Source organism: Canis lupus, chromosome 31 (genome assembly GCF_048164855.1).
Source record: "Canis lupus baileyi chromosome 31, mCanLup2.hap1, whole genome shotgun sequence".
Lineage (NCBI taxonomy): Eukaryota > Metazoa > Chordata > Mammalia > Carnivora > Canidae > Canis > Canis lupus.
Genome location: NC_132868.1, coordinates 31,864,172 through 31,876,386, shown reverse-complemented (window position 1 = coordinate 31,876,386; position 12,215 = coordinate 31,864,172). Strand labels below are relative to the sequence as shown.

Sequence of the window (12,215 nt, the reverse complement as noted above, 5' to 3'; positions counted from 1 at the left end):
TTACATAACATTTTATGATCATGGAAATTATGTCTTATCAACTTGTCATAGTCCCATGAGTAGAGTAATTGATATGCCCTGTCCACACTCAAGGGTAGAAAATTACACAAAATTGTGAATTTCAGAAGGTGATGCTTAGAGGAGTCATCTTAAATTCCACCTGCTGCACTCCAAAACTTTTCCACGTGCCAGACAGAACACTATCAAATTGATAGAAATAAGGATCCACTAAGGATTTCAAAACCATACACCAAAGACAAGTATGTCTGTAGACCCAATAAACACTTTAATAATTAATTAGCAAGTATTTGCTGAGTACTAATTACACATAAAGCTTGTATAAGACACCAGTTGGCCTTTAGAACCAAATTTCAAATGGAGATAGAAACAACAGGTACTGATAATCCATTCTTATTCCTCAGAAAGCCAGCATATATTATCAAACCTGAAAAAAAAAATTCAAAATGAGTGCTCTGCCATCGAAAAGTGTTTCACTGAATATATATGTTCAAATTATGATCGTCTATTTAAAAGAAGTGTGCTTGCTTTATGTTCTTGCCAGTGAGTTAATATACAAAATACAGAATAGTATAGACCAATGATTTAGAAATGCAGCCCCCAACAGAGCCCTAACATTTCTCTAAGGCCTTCTGTAGCTAAATAAAGAGAAAGATTTAGCCGGCCAAATCTCTTACCCCATCCTCATTTCACCCATATTAGCTCTGGTTTATGTGACTTATGCATTTGGCTACTCAACGAACATAAAATCGAGGGCAAACAGATGAGTCTAATTTTGGCTTCCAACATGTAATGGTGTGACATGGAGTGGGGGGCATCCCCTGCATAATCTTGGCGATCTTTATTGTTCCTAAGTAGCGACTAACGCCTGTGTTTCAAAACATACAAGTTATCTTATAAAGTAGAAAATACATGACATTCACTATCTTCCTCCGTGATTCACAAAATCAATGTTGCAAATCTGATTTAAAGGGGCTAAGAAGATTAATTTGGTGATAACTACGTGAAGGAGACTTACTATGTCATAATCCAAAATAAAATGACCTGAGTGTTAAAAAGCCTTATGCTTTATATTTCAAACCCTTCTCCAGTGTATTATCTCCTCTCTATTCTTCTTCAGGTCCCCATTGTTTCTAATCTGGAAACATTTTTTTTTAGAGCTTCCTAAATATCTCTTCTTGTTTCTATTCTCATCTCTTCCAAACTTTCCCAATTACCACACAATACAGTAAAAATACAAACTACAAATATCATTTTATTTTCTTGATCACACTTCTGTGATTCACCTCAAATAAAATCCAAAACTTTTATGGTTATAAGCAAGTTTCCAACTAAAAGATCTTTAAAAAAGTAAAGTTCTACTAAAGAGCATGACAAAAATTAAATATTTTGGAAAGAAATACCTTGTTTTTGATAAAGAGGTTTAGTTTTAACTTAATCTCTCACACTCATTGTGTTTCTTCCTCCTTTACTACCTAAAATGCTGCTTTTTTCTGCCTTATTCTCTTAACAAATTCCTGCTATGTTAACATTAAGCTTCATTGTCAAATTAATGGGCATGATTTTCTATCTCCTTGAAGCAAAATTAGTTCTCTCTTCCTTCATATTCCCATGGTACTTCCTGTATTACATTAATTTGAAATTGAAATTGGTTATTTATATCTTCCAAGTATAGGGTTTTGAGGCCAAAGAACAGGGACTGCCTCCCATCTTCTACTGTCTAACTCAGTGCATAATGCTAATAAATGTGTTGAATAAATACAAAAAAAGGAAGTTAAAAATTTTATTAAGCTCTTAATAGTTGAGTAGAGAAGATAAATCGTTTATTAAGGCTTTTTTCCCATGACAGAATGAGAAGAGAATAGGATACAGGAAAATATATATACAATGTCTTACTTTTCCTAGATCCAGAAAATTGCCCATAAAAAGGACAAAGATTTTAAAAAAACAAGAGCAAGAAGGGCAATCTAGTGCCATTTTTCCCAACTAGTGTTATCATAAAAACCCAGAGTGAACAAAAAAACATTTTACACTATGAGGTGAAGAAATAAGAATGAAGGATTCCTGACTTCCTATTAATTGAGAATTTGGGGAAGAAATTGATTTTCAGAATAGGCTTAACCTGAGGGATGGGAAGCTGTTAACTTGCAAAGCAAAGGTCTGGCTTGCACTCCTGAGATTCTTGTAGTTCCTGGCTAATAAAACTGTCATATTGAGCCCAGTGACACAATTGAAAGGAGACTCAGTCCCAGACTTCTAGGCAGAGATATTAGTACCAGAACCAATAGAAGGATCCATATTGGCTAAGGAGGCAAAGACATAAAGGAGACTCATGTGTCAGCAAAGCCGAGGGGCCCTGGGACCTGAACTGAAAAAAAAAAAAAGTACATATCAGTAAGCAAGCTATTCTGCTCTTCGATAACCACTATTTGCTTATGCCTAACAGAATAAAGAGCAATCCATAATAAATCTCTTATTTTCTCAGATGAAATTTGCATATTTCTTACAAAATAAACATTGGGCATTGAAAGAATATTAATAGTAAATTAATTTGAAATCATTGAGTTTGAATGTATATCATCTTTGCCAGTGTTAATACATTTTATGATGGCTTTATTGAGATATCATTCACAAACCATAAAATTCATTATTTAAAGTGTACTAATCAGTTATTGTTACTATATAGTCCCAGAATTGGGCAACCAGCACAGTATCTAATTTTAGGTTGTTTTCATCATCCCCCCAACTACTCCATTCACATTAATATCCATTCATCCACTTCATTCTACCCTTCCTGCCCCTGGCAACCAGTAATTTACTTGTCTATAGATTTGTTCATTCTGGACATTTTATATAAATAGAATCATACAGTTCATAATCTTTTGTGGCTGGATTCTTACAACTTAGCATAATGTTTTCAAGGTTCATTTTATGTTGTAGCATATATCAGCAATTTACTCCTTTTTATTAATGAATAATATTTCATTTTATGGATATACTACATTTGTTTATTCATCTTTCATTGATAGACATCTGTATTAATTCCACTTGTTAACTGTCATGAGTAGTGTTACTATAATAAAGGCACACATATTTGTGTACAAGACATGTTTTCATACCTTTTCAATATAGACCTACGAATGGAATTGCTAAATAATATGGTAGGTCCTTGTTTAGCATTTTGAGAAACTTCAAAACTTTTCCAAAGTGGTTGCACCATTTTACATTCCTACCAACAGTATATGAGGGTTTCAATTTCTTCCTATCTTCACCACGCTTAAAATTCTTTTTGATTATAGCCATCTTGGGGTGTGTGGAGTACTACCTTACTGTAGTTTTGCATCCAAAATAATAAATGATGTTGAGCATCTTTTCATGTGCTTATTGACTATTTGTACATCTTTGGAGAAAGTCTATGTGACTTATATGAGTGTATATGCCATGTGCATGAAAGTGTATAAAGAATGAATACAAATGAAGTGTAAATAAATAGCCCCAGTAATAAGTGGGCAATTAATTTTTTATTTAGGTGAAAGTACAGCTCATAGAAAAATGACAACCTTCTTTTTAAAAAGATATTTATTTATTTATTTATTTATTTATTTATTTATTTATTTAACAGAGAGTGGGCAGAGAGAGCATAAGCATGGGGAGCAGCAGGCAGAGAGAGTGGAAGAAATAGGATCCTCACTGAGCAGGGAGCCCAATGTAGGGGATCATGACCTGAGTCTAAGGCAGATACTGATCTCTTGGATCATATTTAAAAATTAATTCAAAGTAATTTATAGTCCTATATATAAAAACTAAAACCTATTAATTATCTAGAATAAAAACACAGGAGAAAACTTTGTTACCTTGTATTAGCTTTATTTTGGTGATATGATATCAAAAGCACAATAGATCACAAAAAAAAAAAAACCTGACAAATTTGTTTTTATGAAGATGTAAAAGCTTCTGCTCTGCTATAGGTACTGTATAGAGAATGCAAAGACAAACTACCAACTGAGAGAAAATATTTAGAAATTATATATCTTATGTAGAACTTTTATCCAAATATATATAAAGAACTCTTAATACACAATACAAATAAAATAAAACAAACATGTTGATTAAACAATGGACAAAAGAGGGATGCCTCAGTGGCTCAGTAGGTTGAGTGTCCAACTGTTGATTTTGGCTCAGGTCGTGATCATAGGGTCATGAAATTGAGCCCCACGTCCAGCTCCACATTGGGCATAGAGACTGCTTGGGATTCTTTCTTTCTCCCCTTGCCTTTCCCCCCCCAGTTTGGAGTTCTTAAAAAGTTAAGTATTCACCTATCATGTGACCCACCAATCTTACTCTTATATATTTATCTTATATTTAATTAAATTAGGGCTTGTGTCCATGAAAAAGCCTATTTTGAAATATTAGAGTGGCTTTAATCATAATTACCAAAGTCTGGAAAGCATCCAAATACACCTCAACTACAAGATGCATAAATAAATTATGGGAACCCAAAAAAAAGAAATAAATGACTAAAACTTATAAAATCATGGAAGAAACCTTAATGCATTATACTAAGTATAGAAACTCAAACAAATTCAAAATTATTTGAATTATTCAAAATTCATTTATTTGAAATTCTGTTAAAGTAAAGCTGAGACAAAAGACAGACCAGAGTTGTCAGGGACATGAGGTGGGGGAGGTGAATGGTGACAACGAAACATGGAGACTTATTTTGGGGCAATGAAATTGTTCTAATCCTTATTTTGTGACAGTTACGCTGAGATATGTATTTCTGAAAAATTATAAACTGCTTACTTAAAAGGATAAATTTTATCATAAAAGTTAAACCATATACGAAAGTAAAAAAAATATATAATATAAATCCAAGTATTTAAGATAAAAAAGCAGGCAAAACTAATCAATTGGTGATAGGAGTAGTAACCTTTGTGGGGGTTGTGTCCAGAAGGGCATAAACATGGTTTCTAGGTGCTGGTAATGTTCTTTCCCTTGGTCAAGTTTTGATTCCAAAGGTGACTTAATTTTGTGGAAATTATTTTAGTTCTACATTTAGCTTTTATTTGTATTTTTACATGTAGATGTCCATAGCTTAAAAATTGAAGGGCTTCACAGATGAGGTAATTAGAAATATATTTGATGATTTTTAGTTCCTATATTGTCTTTCTTTTTAAAGGAGAATATTTAATTAATTTATCTATTTATTTAGAGAGGGAGAGTGTGAGTAGGGGGAGGAGCAAAGGGAGAGGGAGAAAGAGAATTTCCAGCAGACTCTGTGCTGACCATGACACGGGGCTTGAGCTCATAACCCAAAGATCATGACCTGAGCCAAAATCAAGAATCAAACATCCAACCACCTGAGCCACCCAGGTGACCCCCTATATTTTACTTCTTGGAGAAATCTCTGTCTTATGTGAAAAAGGTTTGATCCATAATTCTATGTAATCAGAACTGTTATATCTGGCACAGGATTATTTTACAGCAATTACCATGGAATACAGATATACACACAATAAAAAATCCTGACAAAACTTTTCATAAATTAATTGAAGTATGTTGGTTAAGTCTTCTACTGGTCTCTTTTATGATTCTATTTCTTAATCTTATTCTTTCTTTTGATTTTAGTATCCTCTCAATGAGGTCAACTATTTTGTCTATATCTCCTTCACATTTTTCAGCTCAGTCCCAAACTCAAATTTCAATCTGCCTTTGGGGTATATTTTTTAATGCAGTTTTACATAATAGGGATTGAAAATCAAAAAGTACATAACTTGTGAAATTATCAAATTAACTTTTCATTTCCCCTCCAACCAATATATTAGCTTTTTAAAATAATAAACCTTTGTCAATATTTTATATGTATAGAAGCACATTTGTTTATATATCCTTTTCTCACATGCACACTACCTTTTAAATTACACAAGTGGTCAAATGCATAGGTAGTTTGCTTTTCTCAAACTCATGCAATTAAAATTTGAACACATCACATATATAACTCACAAAATGAGTATCAGAAAGATATTTACAGGACACAAAGGACCTACATTCCCACGTGTTCCCTCAGAAGTCTCCCTTTCTAACTTTCTTTCACTGAATGAGTCACAGTTCTGCACTCAGATATTCGAAAACCTTGACATGATATTTTGTCTACAATCTCTTTCACTTTATCCTTTCAGGCTTTTCTATTTTTTTTTCTTTTGCACCACAGTATTTGTCAATCTAGTCCCTTCTTTTCCTTGCAATACTATCATCTAACGAACATCTTCATCATCTCAAACTCTATATTACTAAAATACTTCTTTTGTAAACTGTCTTCAATCTCTCCATTCTGTAATCTACTGTAATCTCTCTGTAATCCATTCTGTAATTTCAGGAAAATTGTTCCCAAACTTCACTTTCATGATTCCTGTTTCCTTCTTAGCATGCTTGCAAATTTTTCCATTTTTTTCCCCAACAGAATTAAAGTTTAATATTGTTAGCCTATCCGGAAATATTTTCTGCAATCTGAGAAGAAACTGTGGGCTAGTAAGTTAAGTTCTGTTGCTGTGAAGTCAGACTTCTGTTTTGGCATTAATATTATACAATGCTAGATGTATGATCATAGGCTATATTAATAGTTATAACATTTAGTTTCTGTGAGATGCTTTATAAATCTTAGTTTTTCTCCAATAACATTTAATAAGTATGTAATATCATTATCCTAATTTTATAAATGAGGAAAGTAAGGAACAGAAAGTTAACTTGCCCAAGACCATATAGCAATAAATACTGGAGATAAAATCCACCTTATTCTAGATATCACACTCTATGCCAATACATTGCACAGACTTGGTTAAGCTTATCAATTCTCATTTTCCTCTGCTTACTCATTACTTATATGATCCAACTTCTCTCTACATTTTTTGGTTTCATTTCCAAAGAAAAAATGGTGCTACCTATTCGTTTGTTCATTTGTGCAATGTGAAAAATCACCCCAACATCCTGTGATTTTAAAAAATCATTTTGAGTATCTTTCATGGTTTTATGACCCTGCATTGGGTGTGTCATGTATTGTATCAGATATAGATTGGAACATGAGTCAGTTGAAGTCTCGATTGCCTAGAAATCCAAAATGATGCCTTCAGGATGCCTGGGTGGCTCAGCAGTTGAGCATTGGCCTTCAGCTCAGGGCATGATCCTGGGGTCCTGGGATTGAGTCCCATCCCCCCGCCCCACAATGGCTCCCTGCAAGGAGCCTGCTTCTCCCTCTGTCTATGTCTCTGCCTCTCTCTGTGTGTCTTTCTTGAAAAAAATAAATAAAATCTTAAAAACAAAACAAAAAACAAACAAAATGACACCTTCATTTCTATGTGAGGACTCATTGTTCGTCCTCATGACCTCTCTCAATAATTGAGTTGCTTGGATTTCTTAGGTGGAAGCTCAGAGATCCAAGAGGCAGGAAGTGATACAACTAGTAAAAACAGTCACAGACTAGACTCAAGGAGGTGAAGGAATACAGTCTTCCTCTAGAGAAGTGGCAAACTGACAAACTACCAGATTATATTCTTTCCTCCAGCTCCTCCTTTCTGTTGTTTGGCTCCATGCTGACATTGAAAATCTTCATTGCCTGCTCAGTATTAATTTTACTGGAACTTATATTTAGGAGGAATTGCATAAGGCATTATATATATTAAGCAGAATTCCACTACTAGCAAATTAATTTCTCCTCTAATTATATCTCAACAATATCCCCAAATAACTTGAGGTTAAAAACATTGGAATGACACAAACACAAAGTAAAAGAAGCAATGATGTGGAAATTAAATTTGAACTATGTAAATATTGTGGACATATCTGTTTTCTCTGATTATCCTTCATATACAACATGAAATTAAGTCACAACTAATGTGTTTTCCTCTGATTACTAGGTCATTCAATGCAAGTTTTCATTTGACATAAACAGAAATAGTGGTTGGAAAATTGATAGATTAGGAAAAAAATAGATGAGATTTTTAATAAGTAAAAAGGAGACAATAATTTTTGTGTTTGCTTGCTTGCTTGCTTGCATAGATTTCAGAATGTTATGCTAAGTGAGGAGAAATCCAAGAATAAGGCAGGGGCAAACTAATCACTATCATATTCTCTGTGGAGAACCAAATCTGTTTAACTTAGTCTACGTGAAGTTAATGTTTTTACTTACATCAAAGATGTGAGATCAGAGGTACACTGTGTTGATGGTTCTCCTTCAGAATTCTTTTGGTTCAACTAGGTAGGGAATGTTGAGATTCATCTTTTGAGCAGGTGACAAATTGCAGAGGAGATTGAGGTGCTTTTCTATTGGGATCATTTCAACTTTTTATGGATGCATGTTTCAAAATTAATATTTTAATTATTATAACTATTTTATTTGCCCATTTACAATCTATTTTTCAATATACAACTCTTTGATTTCAGAGATTAAATGGTGTGATGAGATAATAAATAAATAAACCCTCTTGTCATCTCTTTTGAGAGTACATGTAGTATTTTATGGTACAATGGTTTGTAGTTACTTATTGATATGTTTTCCTTAGTTTTTATACCCTCCAAAATAAATCTTTTGTTTTCTCTCAAAATTTAAATATTTTTTTCCTTATATTTTCTTCTAATGAAATTGTACTTTCTATTCCCAGTCCTTAATTAAAGTTTGAAAAATTGTTTGAAATGTGTACTTTAATAAAATAATTCTCCTTCTGCTACTTGTTTTTCCAGCTCCTTCTCATATTCTTGGATATTACAAGAATTCTGGAAATCCTATAAATCCTATAAATATCCTATAAATATCCTATATTCTGGTGTAAGTTTGTTCCTTTTTAAACTCGACATATCATGTAGGACCTGAAATTATCAATCAACCATTCAATCAAGTAATTATTCCCTTAATTACCCAAACTTCACATTTTATTCCTAACTCACATTCCTGCCAAATGCCTGGTTAAGCTTTGCCTCCTATGACACATGTCGTTTATGTTTTGTGATGTCACTTTAGTAAATATTCTCAGGATCCTTGATGTAACTTTCTGTTTACTATGGAGATGCATATTGGTTTGCTTTTATTTTTTTTTATTTTTTATTTTGGTTTGCTTTTAATATAAACATTAACAGCATGTAGTAACACTTACTAACACTTTATTTTAAAAATGAGACTGCAAAAATATGTTAACAGGAAAAAAACACATATTACTATACTTTAGTCCATTTATCACTGTGATCTTTTCACTGATTAACAAGTATCTCATTTCTTATTAGTAAGTTTGAAAAAATATAACTCACCTGTGTGACATTCATACTTGATATGCATAAATATGATATAATATGCAAAAAGGGTGCAATCAAAATTGATGATAGTTATTTGGAAGAATAATTTTCTAGAAATATAGTAAGATTCAATAGCATTTACCCTAATTTTACCCTTAAGTTTCCTTTGATGTATTTAGTTAAAATATGAAACTTATTTTCAATATATAAAGTTATAAAAAGGCAAATCCTGGGAATATGAAAATAAAAGTGTCTCAAAAATCAACATGTGATATCTCATAGTGAAAATTGTAAATTAAACTTAGTAACATTCTACATCCCCCAAAGGCCAGCTAGGTTCTTTTCCCTTTCACAGATCTTTGCTTCACCTTCTAATCTTTCTCTAAGTCTTAAACATTCCAGCTTCATGGTCATCAGATGCCCAGATCTCCAACTTCTCCTCCAGACACCTCCTCAACACATTGTTGTCCTCAGCTGAAGCCTGGCTGATCCTGATAACACTGCTTCTCTGGCTATTTATTATTTTGAATGTTAGCAGTCTCCAGCTCCTAAGAGTGGCTTCACACCTATGTTGTCAACTCCTTCCTTTTTAGCAGTTCCTTGGACATCTCACACATACACCAAATGCAAACTTTTCAAAACTAAACTCATAATCTTGCACACCTCCCCAACTCCACTCTAACTGCCAAACCAGCTCTTCATCTATTTCTTCTTATTTGGGAATATGACCCCACAGCTCATCCAGTGGCTCATGTCAAATTTGGGGGTCATTTTTGACAGTGGCTTCTCTCTTATATCTCAAATCTAAGGTGTCACCAAGTCCTGTCAAACCTAGGTCCTAAATCTTTCTTGACTCTATCTCCTGCTCTTCATCTCTCTTGCCACCACAGTAGAAGCCATTGTTCAGGTTCCTCTGGCACACCCCAATAGCCATGAACTCCACTTTCTTTAATTTCCTCAATTCCTGCCTTCTCCCTCTATTCTCTTGGCAGAAGTCAAAGTGATTTTCAATAAAAGCACAAATACAGTTATGTTACCACCATGCATTCCATCATCACCTTGCCTTTACTCTTAGGGTAGAAATAAAGCCTTAAAATGAGCCCAGGATTCTTTCTAACTTGGTATCGATTTAGGTTTCCATACTTACTTGTGTCAAGCTATCCTTCGGTCTCCCCGCTCCAATTATACTCACTTTCTTTATGTTCCTAGAAATTCCATGCTTCTCTCTTGAGACATTTGAACAGACTCTTCCTTATGAACATATCTTGTTCTCCAGGTAATAGCACATCCAGCTTCCTCGTTCCCTTCAGGCCTTTGCCAAGCATCAACCTCTCAGTGACTTTGTACTTGACCACACCCCTGCACTCTGTATCCCTCTTCCATTGTTCATTCAGCACTTATTGTCATAAGACACAGTATATATTTTATTTATGTATCCGTGTATTACCTGGCTTCCCTCACCCCAGGGTGTGAGCTCTTTTGAGAACAGGGCTTTCTTGTTTGCTCATTGCCTTATCCCTCACTCCTAGAAGCTTGCTTGCCAGGGAGTCAGCACTCAATACATGTTTTTGGAGGAATTAGATGATCTTATTTAATACTCTGGACAACATTCAAAGTTTATATTTTTTACCTTTACTTTTAAAATGAGGAAGCTGACTGATAAGGTCAGGCAGCAAGAAAGTGGTGGAACAGGGAATAGAGAATCTCAGCTGTTTGGCTACTAAACACTCTGATTTGATGCCCTCATATGTACTTGCATAAATCAGAAGAATAAAGTGTTTCCTCTAGTACAATGGCTATTATATTTGGGCATTCTTAGGGCACTCCATTTCCCTGTTTCTATTTATTTTAAATTATGTATCTTATAGGGAAACAGAAATCAATAATATTTACCTTGGCACTGATGGATTTCTGCATTTAATTAGTCATGTATGAGGTAAAACATAGCTGATCTGAGGAGCATTCTCACCCCAGAAACATCAAAATACAAGAAATATTTGCACTTGACACACTGAAAATATGGATGCTTCCTTTTTCAGTTCAACACATCCTAATAGGTGTAAATTGGTTTAAAATGGGATTCACAAATGTGTTTTATCTCTTCAAATATTGTTAACTTTTAAAATAGACTTTTCCTTAAAAGGAACAAAATTTCCCTTGCTAGGAATTATGTTATGAAATGAAAACTTTAGAAACTTCGTGTTATATTCTATATTTACAATAGTGAAATCTCCACAAAACATTGCCACAGATAGCTACCATCACAAGAACTACTACAGCAAATGCATTATTTCTTTGAAAAAACTTGCATTTGTATTTGCCCAAACACAAGATCACAAAAATCAGCTAGTCATTCAGTTAAGGACTGGATTATCTGAGTAGTCCCAATATATCTCAAGGATCTTTATAAGCAGAAGAGGAATACAGAGGAGAGTGATGTGATTGGCCATTTTTGACTTGAAGATGGAAGAGGGGCTCAAAACAAGAAATCCAGAAATTTTTGGAAGGTGGAAAAAGTAAGAAAACCTATTTTCACCTGAAGCCTCCAGAAATAATGAAGCTCTGCTGACATGTTCATTTTAGCTGGTAAGGTTCATTTCAGACTTCTGATCTCCAGAACTCTAAGATAATAAATTTGCATCATTTTAATACTCTATGTTTAAGTTTGTAATATTTTGTTACAGTAGCTGTAAAAAACTAATACACTGATATTTAAAGTATAACCTCAAGTGACACTCAGAACTGTTGTTTTCATATACAGAACTTTAAATCTATAAGTAATATTTTAGAGTAGAAATGCTAATAATGAAAAAAAAAGAAATGTTAATAATGTATATATCTAGAGTCTATAACTTTGATTCAGGAAGATATCTAATCACTGTGGGCAGAATCTTGCATGTAATTTCTGAAGATGTCCA

The 12,215-nt window shown here is 33.6% G+C and overlaps 1 long non-coding RNA gene across 1 annotated transcript; it reads right to left on the bottom strand.

The window, feature by feature from the left end:
* Positions 1-304: 304 nt before the first annotated feature.
* On the bottom strand, positions 305-8,995 carry LOC140622445 (uncharacterized). Its single transcript, XR_012022208.1, has 4 exons — positions 8,956-8,995; positions 8,201-8,265; positions 2,141-2,386; positions 305-445 (listed from the first exon to the last, which is right to left on the bottom strand). It is a non-coding gene; the product is annotated as an uncharacterized lncRNA (long non-coding RNA).
* Between the last annotated feature and the right edge of the window lie 3,220 nt (positions 8,996-12,215).